This window comes from Meles meles, chromosome 17 (assembly GCF_922984935.1).
Source record: "Meles meles chromosome 17, mMelMel3.1 paternal haplotype, whole genome shotgun sequence".
In the NCBI taxonomy this organism is placed as follows: Eukaryota; Metazoa; Chordata; class Mammalia; order Carnivora; family Mustelidae; genus Meles; species Meles meles.
In genome coordinates, this window is record NC_060082.1 from 7,111,931 (window position 1) to 7,127,996 (window position 16,066).

Consider the following 16,066-nt stretch of genomic DNA (forward strand, 5'->3'; position numbering starts at 1 on the left):
AAAGCAACAGAAGCAAAAATAAACAAGTGAGACTGCATCAAACTCAAAAGCTTCTGCCCAGCTAGCCACCCTGCACCACTCCAGGGTTTCTCCATATCTCAGGATAGCAAGATAGAGGGATCTTATAGGTTATCTAGCTCAAGCCTTCCAAGCCTGGATAATCAGCAGAATCATCTATGGAGACTCTTGAAAATCAATTTCTGAATCACACTGCATATCTCTGAGATGGGAGCTAGAGGTGCGTAATTCCGAGAAGTTGTTTGGGTGGTTCTTGTGTTGTCAGTATGGGAACCACTTCTCACTCGTTTGACTGCTGAGAAAATTGGGGCACAAAGGGGTTACATCCAAGGAAAGCCTCATAGCCAGGGGATGGGAAGACAGCTCTCTCCCCACACTGTCATCTCTGGTTTCTTGTAAGACTAAACTGTGTTCCACTTGCAAACTTCCAAAGTCTGGGCTCCATACACCTGGATTTTTACTCTTCTAGTTTTTCACATTGGGCCACCTGTCTTCCCTCTTCCTCATCGCTGAGGCTCATGCCACACAATGGGAGAGTAAAAATCAGGAGAATCAGATTTTAGCTCTGGTTCTTTCTCTAATTCCTTGAGAGAGATTATGAAAGCCTCAGTTTCCTTGGCACAAAATAACGTTATAGTAATATCTGCTCCACTGAACTTGTAGAATCTATTTAGATAAGTATCAAATAAAATAAAGGCTTTTTATACCAGAAAGGAGGACACAAATATACGATTAATATAATGCTAGTGGTGGTTAGTGTTCTATGTACCTTCTTCTTAAATTGAGATCCAATAAATCCTTCATAGGAAATCATCCTACATCCTTTATGGAGCATCTGTTATATTATTTATTTTTATTTTTATTTATTCTTTTTAAAGATTTTATTTCTTTGAGAGCCAGAGGGAACATGAGCTGGGGGGAGGGCAGAGGGAAAGAGGGAGGGGCAAGCAGACTACCTGCTGAGCATGGAGCCCAGAATTGGCAACGGGGGGGCAGGGGGCAGGGGGCGCTTGATCCCAGGATGCTAAGATCATGACCTGAGCCAAAGTCAGACACTTAAATGTCCAGCCACCAGGCGCCCTATGAAGCATCTCTTATTTTAAAAGACTGCACTAAAAACTGGGAATTCTGGAAATAAATAAAAGATATGGCTTTTACCTAGTAGAATTTCAAAATTATTTAGTAAGATACACCATGAGCACATATAATGTATCCTCCAAAGATCCACATCAACACATGAATATTGAACAGATAATATGTAGAACTAGGTGTGACTCATTCCTAGAAGGGTGTCCAGGGTATATATTTCCTGTGATGCCACCTTCTCTGGGTCATGAATCCCTTTGAGAATCTGATGAAAGCCTGGGATCCTATCCCCAGAAAAGCAAACATGTGAAAAAGTGTACATATTCATCAGGACTCAAAATTTGTGTAAAAATACCACTTCAGGTTACTGACAAATTCCCTTGAAACTCACCTATAGACTTCTTGGTTAAAAACTCTTGATTTTGAAGAAGGTAATGGATAGTCATTCACAAAAAGAAGGAAACTGTGTTTCCTAGAGGGCTTTGTGAGAATCCTGTGGTTGATGATGTCCATGCTTTTCCTGTGACTCACTTTAACCAACAGAATATGATAGAAATAATTCTGTGCCACAGCACCTAAGCCTTAAAAAGGCACGGTAACATTGATTTTTTTGTGCTTGGGGGGACCCTGAGCTGCCAGGTAGAAAGTTTTGCTTGCCAGCAAGAAGACTTGGAGAGACCAAGTGGAGAGAGAGGAGGGAGAGATGGCCAGTTCTACCAACATCCCAGATCAGCTCAGCTCTTCATCTGTCCTTGCCAAGATATATGATATTGGATATTCCCACCAACCAAGATGCCAGATGACTACAGTCTCAGCAGGGTTGATGTAGAGAAGAAATGCCCAGCTACAGACTCCAGGAACCCATCAAATCATGAGAGATAATAAAACTCTACTTGTGTGAAACTATGAAGTTTTGGGTGGGTTGTTATATAGCAACAGATACCAGAAACAAAAGGCTACCACAAAAGCAGGGAACTAGGAATTCATGAGCTCCATGATGTGATGACCAACTGGCCCAGAACAGGGAGAAGTGAGGCAGTAGGAATGAGAAATGCCAAGTTTATGCCAGGCTTTGAGAGTTACAGAAAATTATTATGTTCCCAGGCATCACTTATGTCTGGGAGCAGGACGTGTGTCACTTTCTAACAGGCTCATCTTTAGGGTGAGATGAAGTAGAGGGTGCCAAGGGAGAGCAAGAACTATCACAGTCTGCATTCACCCACACACAGCTGATTCATATATGGAACATGGGACACCCACCCCAACATGCTCTAGCCCAGAGAGAGCTTTGCTTTTGATCCCTGAGAAAGCCAAAAGCATCTGATGTCTCTTTATGTCCCTCATTTTCACTTGTTCATTCATACAATTATCAGGAAAAGGTCTTATTCCAGCTTTTAGAAAATGAAAGAAGAATTCCTCTTTGGAGTAATTTACCAAGCCATCAGTTGCCTCTATTGGAGTCGTGCAGAGAGGGAAGAGAAGGGCAGAGACTCAATTGCCTCTGCTTTCATCTTGAAGAGAACTTCTGTGAGTTACTTTCACAGGCCAATGGAGCACTCGCAAAATTGGTATTCAGACTGGTCAATTCAGGCACAGCAGGGCTAACGATATTGCCAGTTTGAGGTTGGAAGGGACAGTGCCAGCAATGACATAAAACTAAGGACAAGGTCAGAAATTCTTGGATGCCGTTTCTTTCTATTAAAGATTTTATTTATTTATTTGAGGGAGAGCTGAGAGCTGGACTTGTGGCTTGATCCCAGGACCCTGAGATCATGACCTGAGCCCAAAGCAGATGCTTAACCAACTGAGCCACCCAGGTGCCTCTTGGTTGCCATTTCTAAAATTCTTTCCCAACCACAGCTTCTGAGAAGCTTCATGGAGTAGTGACAAAAGTTTCACCCTCAGAGATACTGGAATTTTGTTCTGGTTACACTACGGATCCTCAGGCAGGTCTTGGGCAAGTCACTCCTTCTCTCAGGGCTTGCTTTGTGATCCCTTGTTGGTAAAATTAGGAAAATGTGTTCCCCAAACAAACACAACCTGAGACCAGTGTTTCTCAAACTTCATTGTGTAAACAGATCACCTGGGGATCTTGTTAAAATGTAGATTCTGATTCAACAAGTCTAGGAAGGGAATTGAGATTCTGCATTTCTAACTATCTCCCAGCTTACACCAATGCTGTTGGTGCATGGGCTGCACTTCAAATTGCAAAGGACCAGTGGATCGCCCAAAGACCGTCTTTCAGGTATGTGCTTATGATGCCATTGGTTCTTTGAGCCCTGTATCCATGAGCATCGCGTTTCCTCCCTACCTCTGCAAAAATACAGGCATTTCTTTGGGTAAAGACACCCAGGGAGTTTCCAGTGTTTGTCAGGTGTTTGTCAAAAATATGGTGCCAAGCTATACACTCTGACCACATGCAAATGTGTGGCTCCCAATCTGACCTGGACCATGAGTCTGGCGTCTGATGAGAAGCACAATGCTTGGATCCTCTCCCAGGCAGCCAAATCATATAGGATTGCAAAAAGAATTTAGGCCCAGAAACAATGGGAAAAACTGTCCTTCGGCAAATCAGCTCAGTAGAGCAACACCCCACACTGGAAGTTATCCTCTTACCAACAAGCATGCAAATGACTTCTGACACCCTTTTGCTAACACCACTTTAATGCAGACATATGGGAGGATATTGAAGTAGAAAGCTGCCCTTTCAGATGACAGCAATTATTATTACATTTCCAGGAACTCCTTTCTTCGTTCCCATAGCAACTCAGACCAAATTAGCTTTACTGGCACTGATCGGGTTTGGTTTGGAGAGGCAGCCGTGAGACCATCCTCAAGCAGGAAGAACCATTGCCTGCTTTGCCTGCCACTTTACCCCTTATGTTCACCCTGCTCACTTTGTATGTGATTCATTTGAATTTGTGGGGATCATAATATGGCTCTCTAGTCCAGGAGACAGATATTCTGGCTTTATAGAAATAGAAATCTTTCTTCATATAAACATGAGTATAAAGGGTCCTGGTTCAGAGGCTTGGGTCTCCCTTCCTGAAGGCCCCTGTCACAGTAGAGACTATCAAATAAAAGATGCGCTCATCAGGCGTCATAGAGAAGAGTAGTGAGATGCCGCCCCTAGGGATGGCCTCCCGCGTCCACGTGGCCCATCCGTACCCATGGCCACGTGCATATTCGGTCCACCCATACCAAGGGCCACTCCTGCAGAGGTGGGGCAGAGACAAACCAACCTGCTCCAAGGGGCTTGGCCGTGGTTTCGCCCAGACTGCGTTCGCTGTCAGAATGTTCGGAGCAGACAGAATACAAATCTCTCTCACTTATTTTGTCACTTTAATGAACGCCCATTTTCTTTTCTTTTCGTTTCTCTCTTTCTTTCTTTCTTTCTTTGGAGTGTGAAGGGCTTCCTGGCCACCGGAAATCCCTGTTTCTGCTGTAATACACTGAGAAGGGAGACCCTGCCCTGCAACAGTGCAGAACTAGAAGTCTGACCATTCTTCTAACTTTGGCTTCACCGCTGAAGAGCCATGCGACCTTTAAAGAGTCACTCCCTCCTTTTTGGTCTGCAAAATGGAAGGCTAAGAATAGGTCCTGCTAGAGTACCTCCTTAGTAGTAAGATTCCTGATGATAAAATGGCAAATATTAGTAAGGGAGATGATGAGGTCAGAGTGTTCATTCTTTTGGATAAAGAAATGAAGAAAAGATTCCATTCCACCCCCTCTGCCTCTATCTTTACCTTGCCCCTCTGTCCATGACCAGCATTCCTCCCTCTACGCCCACTTACACAGCAAGAGCTCCCATGATGACCAACAGAAGCAGACCACTGAGGAGGGAGTGTGGGGGGAGGTGGGTAACCAAGGGCATATGGATCCCAGATTAGAATGCCCTGGTGCATCCAGGTGTTTGGAAAATCAGTTACTCAAATGTGAATGTGGTTTGGGAATATTGACTGGTTTGAGTACAGAGCTTCTGGCCCCTTTTTCTGGGCTTCTTTGAACACTCATCGAGACAGCCGGTTTCTTGTCTCTCTTTTTCCTGGCTTGGCATGGATCTAGGAGGAGCTCCTCAACTTTTTTTGCCCAAAGTCTTAAATGAGATTGTGCATGTTCTGGAAACTCAGTTTCACTGTTACCCTGTATTTCGGGGTCCCTGATTTGAAACGGTCATGTAAGTTGAACATCTAATGAGGAACCCACGGGAGATTGAAAACCAAAATGACCTGTTCCACAACCAACTTAAAATAGGAGAATAACGGGGTTGCATCGAATCACCCATATGGGCATTATTCTTTGTATTTTTATGTACAGTGCCTGGCCCAGCACGGTGAGTAAAGCACTGGCCGAAGCTGTGATGTGGTCTTGCCTGGGTCATGGATCCCTTGGAGCATCTTAGGAAATCAGATCCTATTGGGATCCTATGCCCAAAGACGTGCCCATGTGAAAAGTGTGCCTCTGGAGAGCACCTGCATTTCTGCTCCCATGTGTGGGGGCTGATGGCATTTCCTCATTTGGTCCTCTCTGCAGCTGTCAAGGCTGTGTTCTTTTCTTTGGCCTCAAGGGAGTTCAGGGACTAAAGCAAAAAACAAAAAACAAAAACACAAAACAAAAAAACAAACAAACAAAAAACTAGGTCACAAATTGCTTCCACCTCTGAGAAGAAAAGAGTTAAATGACACTGTTGTTCTTTCTGCTCCTCTTATCCGGAGATAACAGTGAAATACGTGTTACTTCAGAAGAGTAATTATGAATGTGTGAAAAGCTACAGTGATTCAGTGCCAGAACGCATTAGTCAAAAACCCCTTGGCAGAGCTGAAGCGTATGGCCTACCTACACCCAAAAGCTTCCAGAGCTGGAAACCAGATGATAATGAAATTTAATCACCATCATCCTGTGAGTCAGAGGCAAGTAAGCTGGCAGCCCCAGGCGTGGTCCAGGTGCTCCTGGCCGTCTCAGGCAGAGAAAAGAGAGCTCTTCAAGAGCTTCTCCAGCTCCTCTTCCTCCCCTGGATTCTCCCAGGCACCAGCACCACCCCAAGGATAATGATCTGCAAGGGGCTCTCCCCTGATGTGGCCGATGCAGCACCTGCTAACCCTTGAGGTTTTGATGTAGCTCAGATCCCTGGCCCGTATGTAGAGCCCTGGTGTGAGAAAATTTTCCTGTGTGGAGACATGAGGATGAAGAAGGAAGCAGGTGGTGAAGTGGCTTAACTACCCTCCCCTTCCCCCCCACCCCGCTCCCTTCTGTTCTTACGCCACAGTGCCAAACCCTGCTGCAGGTCAGAGAGTCCAAGACCCTTGAGGGAGCTTGCTCCTGGTCCCCAGCCAGAGCTTCCAGTGAGGACCATCTTTGTGATTACCTCTCAACACCTATCTATTCCTGAGCTCCTAAAGGGCCCCCAGAAGGTCAGGAAGTGAGGGAACCATGCCTAGGGGTAGGATGCATACATCTGTGCATGAGCACACAGGACTGTGTCATCTGAAAAACCAGGCTGCCATTTGCAGCAGGGAGAAGGATGTGCCAGACTCAGCAGAACACACAGCCATGACACTGGGTTTTGGCAAATCAGGTAAGGAAGATGTGTGTCCCGAGGAAATAGTGACCTGGCATAGCTACCTTTGATTCTAGGGATTCCCCAGAAGGCAGAAGGGGGAGAGGTGAGAAAGAATTCTACGCTTGGAAACTACATGATATTTAAAGAGTTTCAATCTAATGCCCCAAGATGGGGAGGGGAGATCGATTAATCACTTCCCCTACTTTGGTGGGAGACATTGGGCACAGCCATTCCTGATCTAATACCAGCCAGGTGCCCAAGAGTGTTCCAGAGGCATAAGGGATAAAGATAAAGTGGCCCCTGGAAGTGGAGAACCTGTAATGTCATCTTCCCTTGAGGACCACTAGGGCAGTCCAGTCTAGGGGTAGACAGCAGGGTGTGCTGAAGGTAAGGCCACGTCTGGCTTGGGAAATGATATGCCAAATGGGACAGATGGGTCGTGCGCCCCATTCAGCAAAGCCATCCTGCTTTGGAATGCTCCACGCCAAAACAAAATAAAGTTCTAATGGAAATCTCACGGGACAAAGTTCAAGTGGTTTCTTGGCCAGTTCAAGTGCACCCACATGCTTTTCTGCAACCAAATAAAGTGTAACGTTGAAGGACTGGAGCAGGGCTAAAGCCCTTCCAGTGTCCTATATCCTATGAACCTAAATACTCCCTCCCAGGCACCTCACCCAGCCAACTACAAACTCTCATCATTGCCAAAAATTCAACTAATCAGAAGGAATTGGCACATACTTAATTATTTCTCCCCCCACTTTTTATCGTGAAGAATCATACAGTTATGGAACTTAAGGGTCCAAATGGGTCGCTGGAAGAAAAATGGTAGCAATTGTGGAGTATATGCTCTCTGTGGAAAGAAAAGGGGTGTCCCCGAATCAAAAAGGCAAGAGTGGGGGGGGTCATCATTTCCAGTTTTCAAACGGGAAATCAGAGGATGTTAGAAGAAAGATAGGGTCCCTTTGTACCCTTAGGACCAGTGACAACATGTTCCCCAATCCACCAATCTCTTGTTGGACTCTTTCCCTAGTGCTTTCTCCCTCTAAACTGCATCTGTCATTCTCTGCTCTGCTCTGTCTAAAATCAGCTCTCAGCCCTCCTTGCACAGACTTTTTCCTTCAGACTAAAGCGTAGGCATTGGAAGGCCACTCCTGACTGAGGGCTTTGGAATGTAACCTGGTTTCAGTCCTGGGGAGCTCACTGCCTGAGAAGATCCATATTTGGGCAAAGGTAACTCCATGGAAATCCCTCCCACCCCCATCAAATCCTCCCCATTCCAGGTTCGCCATGAGCAGCACAGCCAAGCTATGTGTCCAGGGTGGGGCTCTTTCCTCAACAGAACTGATGAAGCCAGAAGGCAAAAAGATGGTGTTGACTTTTTTGACCAGTTCTCTTAGGCCAGGGGGCAATACTTGGACCACCGGTAAACATTCTTCCTTCTTTGGCACCTTCCACACAAAAGGAACACTGTCAACTTGGAGGATCTACGTTTTCCAAAGACTGGAAATGTTCTTTTAAAAATCTCATTACGCATGTATTTGCAGAGCCCTAGGAATTCATGTGTCTAAAGAGACAAATCGCCCTTGTTTCATCTCTGGTCTTGCAAGGTTGCACGCATGCCCGCCTTTCCCATCTTTGCGTGTCACCTCTCCCTCGAATCTCTGGAGTCAAGGCCAGGGCACTCTTCTGAAGCACTTAGCAAGCCTCCCTCCGAGCAAATTGCGTCAATGGAAAAGTCTATCGGTGAAGCAAGGAAGGTGACTTCTGGAGAGAATCAAAGGTGGTTTGCTGGGCTTCTTGCTGAGGATGGACCTGTCAGAGTGAAACACATGGCTTTTTTCAGTATACCCAAGGCATCTGGCTCTTGCCTTAACTGTTGTCACTCTCTTTAGCACACTTTACAGTCATGAGCCTTAAAGGCCATGGGCACTGGCCTTATTCAAGTCGGTGGTCCACATTCCCCTAATCATCATTGTCACGCCATCTAGGACTCTTGCCCATGAGCCATTGTGATGCTTTTATTCCCTCCCTATCTTATTTCCTGAAAACCACATGAAACACATATCAAACCTCAGATGTGCATTCATATTAGGACTCATTGGTTGTGGCCCCCAAATGACAAGACATCATTCCAGCCACCAAAGAGCTGCTACTCAGTTAGAGGAGGACAGCATGACAGAATGACAGTGTGGTGAGTACAAATAGAGGCAGATACTCTATCACATGGTAGCTAGAGGACAAATGAGTTAACTGTGTGTGTGCACAGGGAGAGGGTCAGAAGGAGCAGGCTGGGGGGAGGCAGAGAGGGGATGTTGCTCAGAGAAAATCATTAAGAAAGATGGGGTGTGAGTTGAATCTGAAGGTCAAAGAGGTTGCCAGACAAGGCAGAAGGAACAACATGTGCAAAGGAGTTGAAAAAGCCTTTTGGGTGTTCAGGAGACCACCAAAAAGGCACAGCATCACCGGAGGGTATATTTGGTGTGCGATGGGGTAGGGGAGCAGGCCATCTGCCCCCAGAAAGCAAAGGCAGGCAGAAACCAGCCTAAGAAGGAATGTGTATGCTGTATAAGACTTAAATCTCCCTGGAATATTATGGTCTGAGTTAAGGAGGTGAGAGAGTAATTTAAGGATTTATTTATATTTTGGGGAGCTGGGGGGTGGGCTTGATCTCACTATCCTGAGATCATGACCTGAGCTGAAACCAAGAGTTGGATGCTTAACCAACTGTGCCATCCATGCTCCCAGAGAGTAATCTAGAGCTAGTAATCTAGAGCTTCCTGAGAGTAATCTAGAAAGTACTTCTAGGAAGAAGTAATCTAGAGAGTAATCTGTAGTAACACACTTCAGTCTGTGACAAGATTCCTCTGGATCAGTGTTCTCAAGGGATAATCCCTGGACCAGCAATATTAGCCCCATTTAAGAACTTTCTAGAAAGGCAAATTCTCATACCCTGTACCCGACTCGCTGAATCAGAAACCCTCTGACTGGTTCCAATATGCACTGGAATTTGAGAACCGCTAGTCTAAATCAATCAGTTCCTATTAAAGTTTGTATGGGACAGGCAGACAAATGAGGCAGGTAGAGAGATCAAGAAGAACACAGACTTCATGTCACTTGCTCCATTAAAGACTAGATTACGGAAATCTTCCTTTAAGTAGTTCAAGAATCGGGCAAGAGGGTTTCATGAAGGAAAAATAATTTGTGAGATGAGTGCAGTTTAGACAAAGAAGCATTTAGTAAATAAAGCCACAGGCCAATAGATAAATAAATGTTCAACATAAGTCAGCACTTGTCACAAAACTTGATGGAGCCCTCGCCCGATGTAAGAGAAATGAGACTACAGGGGAATGCCTTCAAGGGAATAAACCAGTGAACTGTCCCTCAGACTCCTGTAATTCTCCCTTGTTATTCTTACTCAGATGCAGTGGAAAATTTCTGGCTGTTACCCTAATCCTTCTTTGGAATCAAATAGAATGCATTTAGGCCATGAAATCTTTGGGTGCTGGTTCTTGGCCTGGGAGTAGGGGAGGGCTGGCGAAGGAGGCTTGTGCTATTCACCACGTGAGAGACCTGACACATGGGGGTGGCTGGGTGAGCCGGAGCTGCTGCAAAGAAAATCACTATTTTATAGAGATCGAAACCTATTTCCTACAGGGATTCATCAAGACAAAAGCAATCTAAATCCCATGAAAACACCCTTGATCGATTCTCCCTTCTGTGTTCTCTGATCATGGAGGGAAATGAACTGCCTGAAGCCCCCCTTCTCCATCCTCCCTTCCTGAAGCTCTGCTTGATCTTCTTCCCTCTTCGTGTTCGTCCATAGGGGAAGCTTATTCTCATAAAGACAGTAGTTGCCATGCACCTGCGGTGATCTTGGTGAGGGCTGGTGTTGAGAATGTCTAAGGAGAAGATTGCCTGGGGGGATCCCCCACCACAGTAGGGGGCCTGCGAGTCACTTTATAAAAGGGAGCCATTCCCGTGCCCCATCAGATGACTCATTTCCTTTTTTGGGGAGTTCTCTACAATCGTTAACCTCATGCCATAAATCCTTCTCTTTTCTCTTGGACAAATCTAATTCAAGATATGGTCCAGGTGCAACAGGGAATAAAAAGTTTAAATAAGATTATTCAGGATAGTTAACACTAAACAGAAGCGTGAAGAAATACTATTGGGGCAGAGAGAAAAAACGCTTTCTAATACTAGGAAAATTTAAGGAGGACTTCCTGGAAGAGGTGACATTTGAGCTGGTCTGAAAATAAGAATGGAAATAAGAATGGAATGTGTGAAGAGGGGAAGGAGTCATCCAACTGAAGGGAATAAGATGAAAAGTCACAAAGTCGTGACAACCTTTAGCGTGCTGCGGGAAAATGAGTAGCTTGATGGGATAATATTGGCGGAAGGAAAAGAGGGAATGAGGTGTGAATGGGTGGCTGGATTCAGACTTTGGAAGATCTAGAAAGCTATGGGTTTGTAAACCGGAAGCCAGTGTTCGTACTAAACTCTTAATGATTTGCTAACAAGACTGTAAATAGATTGTGTATGTTTTTGCACTGAAATCTGAAGGTTGGGCTCCAAAACAGTACTTTTTTGGTTCTACAAAATTCCATTTAGTCTATGTTCCCCATTCCAGTCCGAATATTCCAGTTACCTCTGTAATAAAAGTTATCTGTTCTCTTCCTCAAAGAGCTTACAGGGAAAAGCTGAGGGGTGGGGGCTACTGTTTATCATTTTCCTTTTCCTTTTGCTATAGGAAGAGTACTGCTTTGGGTTGCTAATTTGCTTCAGAGAAACAAATTGGTCCCCCAGCTGTTGCAAAACAAGAACGTGTTCCTAGAAATGAAACCATTACAACAAGATTTCATTATATGGAGTTTGAGCGGTATCCGACCTTCCTCCTCATTTCTGTGAGCTGCGTCTCCAAACCCCGGGGATTCACAGTTTCCATGTGACATTCCTTCCACGTGTGCGTGGTCTGGTTGCTAAGCCACAGGGAGAGCATGACCTAATGCTGTTTTCAAAGAGATCAATTATTGTTTATCTACTCTTATATCTCTGCCCTTTTAAGATATAATACAAACAAATCTTTCTCTACCAGATTCTGAATAAGGGTCATTCGGTCCTTGCTGACATACCCCTGGCAGCTGAGAGTAGCTTTGGAAGGCGGACTGAGGGGTCGTTTGAACTTAACTAGAGATTTTCCACTGTGCGCGGACCTACGTCTGAATAGTTCTGATAGGAAGCCCACGAGACAAGGATGGGTATAATCGAATACGAATGGGGGTATAGATCCTTAGAGATGTTACTATCATGATGTCATGCTATACACAATACGTTATTACTTAGTAGTAGTGGTAGTGGGGTGTGTGTGTGTGTGTGTGTGAGACAATTGTCAAAGAATAGTTGTATAGTAACCAGGCTTGGAAATTTCAAAAGTTGAGAAGGATTTCAGGGCTTTCTTGAGAAACAGTGTAGAAGAAAGAATCTGGATCACTCCGTTGAGGCTCTGGGAAGCTTCTATAAAAATGGTTCTCAAACGTGGCTGAACGTTAGACATCGGGGATGCTCTCATGAAGCCCACGCCCAATGGTACATTGGCAGTTCACATGTAAATTGGTACAGCCACTTTTGAAAAACTCTTGGCAATCTTTACTGAAGGAGTCTGGAGGCATCCTCTACGACTCAGCAGTTCCACTCCCGGGGAGGCACCCAACGGACATGCACACGTGTGCTCACCAAAAGAAACACGTGCAGGGGTGGTCACAGCAGCGTCACTGCAATAGGTCAAAGCTGAAAACTAACCCAATACGTATTGCCAGAATCCTAAATCGTGGTGAGAATGAACCAATGACACACATGGTTGTATTTGACTCCTACAGACGCAGTGCTGAGTGAGAGAAGCCAGACACAGAAGACATATTGTGTGATTCTACGCAAATAAAAGCAAAAAAATGAGGTTTTTCTAAAGAGTTCTGTCTCAAGACTGTAGTAGAGAAATCCTGCCCGAGTTTCTAGCCTATTGCCTGCCCTGCAGATTTTGGACTTAACAGTCCCCACAGTCAATTCCTTAAAATAAATTTCCCTCTGCTCTTTCTCTCTCTCCATAAATACTTAGAGAGGGCTCATTGGGATATCACTCGGGGTTCTCTAGAGGTCACACACACACACACACACACACACACAGGTTTATATGCACCTCTTAAGACCTAGGCTCAGAACTGACATATTGTCACTATTACACAAAACAAGCCCCAGAGCCAGGCCCAACATCAAAGACAGGAGCGTACCCTTAGCCCACAGTCAGGACACGGGAACAGCGCAGATGCAGGGAGGGAAAACTAATTGAGGCCAGTACTACAGCCTTCCATGCTAAGGAAGAATTTCTCTGTAAAGAAGCAACACTTAAGTTGAGACTGAAGAGACAAAGAGCAGTCATTACAGAAAAGAAAGGGAGAAGAAAATTTCAGGACGTGAACGTAGGGTAGGGTAGGGCTTGAGGAGAGAAAAGAGTGGCCTACTTGTCCAGAGATGAGTGATCATGACAGGCAGTGGGAAATGATGCTTGAGATGTCATGGGGCTGGTCTCAGAGTAAGAGTTCAGATTTTATCCTGACTGTAAATAGAAGCTGTGACGTGTTTGAAGCACGTTAATGATATGATAAATTTGAATTTTACAGATGTTGACTCTAGCCATGACATGGACATCACATGGCAGCAGATCATGATTATTCAAGAAGTAACTGTAATATTCCCGGCAAAAGGTAACATTTTTTTTTTAACTGATTTGGTGGTAGTGGAAGAGAGAGTACAGAAAAAATATATATGTTGTGGGTAAAATTAATAGAACTTGGCACCCCTGGATGGAGATGTCATTGGCTGAGAGAGAGAACATTAGAAGAGCAGCAGGTTTTGGAGAGATCACGAAATACAACTTTCACCTAATTACGAAGAATTTCTTGAGGGATAATGCAAAAGCCACTTTCATCAAGAATGTCATTTATTTACAAGTACTGAACAAACAAGAGGGAATACCAGCACACTACTAGCTTGAAGAAAAGCTCAAGCTTATTTTTCTCCTTTATGAAACTCATTCTAGAAAATGACTTTTTAATATGTATTTTGAGATCCATTAGTATAAATGAACATAGACTAATTTAACAATTTGTTGAGTACGTGTAATGAGCCAGAGTCTTGAGTTATATAACTGTTTCAACCAAATGACCTACTTAAGGGATATAGAAGCTGGTAGCATGACTGGAAAATACCTTCATGAGGTTCGAGGGCAATGGACTTCAATCTGATCATTAACACCAGGGCTTTAAAATAAAGCGTTCTCAGCTGTTTCCATGACAGCCATTAGAACATGTCCAGGAAAACGCTTTAAGGTAGACATGTGTCATAGAGTGTATCCATTATTTAAAAGCTGGTAGAAAAATAGAAATGTCAGAAGTGCTAAAAGAAAAGAAGCAGAGTTTTGCTGTACTTTGTGATGATCTCTGATTGGTACGCCATCCACACGCTTTCCTTGGAACATAACCCCCAGGCCTCATGATTTCTTATCTCCTTGTGTAGGAATTTTAAGAGACTTACCTATTCAATAGAAATAGAATCTTTTTTAGTTTTAATCCTGCTAATAATACATGTTATGCACGGACATATTTGCATAAATATTCAACTTTGAAACTCTTCAAGTAAGTTTATGCATTTCCATTTTTAGGAAGTGAACACCCAAGAGAAGTTCCCACACAGAAAAATTAAAGGAGGAATAGATAAATGGGTAGATTTAAGCACAGCGTAGGTGGGGGAAACCTTGCCTGGCAATCGAGTGGCAAGCAACTAGCTCTTAATGTTCTCCTTTAAATAGGTTGGAAATATTTCAAAACAACAGATGCATCCATATTTAGCTTAGGAACGTATTTATATATGCAACTTCCAAAATGTATAATCCTGAGATTTTGGAAATCCACAGTATTTCCAACAATGTACCGGAGTTACAATAGGAATTGCCTTTGGGCAAAGACTCTTGGCCTAAGTGTCTCTGACTGTCATGGAGGAACATGTCCCAGATCTCTGTCTCGAGAGAGAACTTGTCCCAGGGGCAGGCAGTCAGCTGACGACCTCCAGCTGCATCACCTTCAGGATCCTTTGCAGCACTGAGCTGAAGACACGCTGTCTCTAAGCTGTGCTGGCTGTTACCTAGCCGCGGTGGAGGTACGAGGACTCGGTTACTGCTGTGCAGTGTGGACATCCTCTGGTGGCTATCAGTTCTGGAGATCCATGTTGGGTCGGCTGAGACCTCAGAGCCACACTTCAGTCTGGGGTTTCTCTTGCCCAATCTGTTGTACTTCCCTTTTTATTTTCACAGGTACTAAAGCTGTACTGTTTCTAAAGATCTCCTTGCCCACCTCTCCCTCTCCCCTAATTTCATAGGCATTGCCCTCCAGTAAATACATTACATTTTTACCTTTTTTTTGGCATCTGCTTCCCACGGGACCTGATTTGGAGCAATCTCAGACCCCTTTGGTGTTTAAATTCCCTCTTTTGTTATTTACCGTCACTGTTCGACACCTGCCTTAAGTCTGCAGTTAGGAGTCTGATTCATTTTAAAGACATACGAAGGAAAACTATAAATCCCAGGCACAGTGCTAGGCATGCTAAATACACCAAGATGGATAAGATACCATGTCTGCTCCTAGCCACCCGAGAAGCTGGGAGGGCGCAGGAGGGAGGGTAAGAATAAATGCATGAGTAGCAGAAGCACAGGGGATTTGGGGGGTGGTGAGATTTTTCTATATAAAACCATTATTAACTGTTATTAGTAATAGCATGTCAATACTGGTTTATTAATGATAAGAGTTACAAATACCTGTCATTATTCTAATGTAACATATAGAAGGGGAAACTGTGCAGGAGTCAGGGTGAAGGAGGGAAACATATGGAGACAACTCTAGGTGCCATTGGCTGAATTATTCTGTAAATCTTAATGTATTAAAAACAATAAAATCTTAATTCTTTTTAAAAAGTAATCCACTGGCCATTTCTACCAAATTGATTGCAGACATTATCATTTCTCTTGTCCCTGAACTTTCTGCTCTACGACTATTTATTTATTACTTATCAGAGAGAGACACAGAGAGAAAGTGAGAGAACAAGCAGGGGGGAGCGGCAGGCCGAGGAAGAAGCAGGCTCCCTATTGAGCAAGGAACCCAATGTGGGACTCGATCTCAGAATCCTGGATCATGACTGGAGCAGAAGGCAGATGCCTAACCAACTGAGCCACCCAGGTGTCCTCATTCATTTGTCCTTAAGAATAGTTTAATTATATGCTTTGAAACTTCATCTTTTAAAAGACATGCTTAAAGATTTTCAGTATCCTTCCCTAAATATTTATTAGAGTATTTTTTT

At 44.2% G+C, this 16,066-nt stretch overlaps 1 pseudogene; it reads right to left on the reverse strand.

Annotated features, from left to right (window-relative positions):
• LOC123928283 overlaps positions 1-14,909 on the reverse strand; it is a 35,796-nt pseudogene extending 20,887 nt beyond the window's left edge.
• Between the last annotated feature and the right edge of the window lie 1,157 nt (positions 14,910-16,066).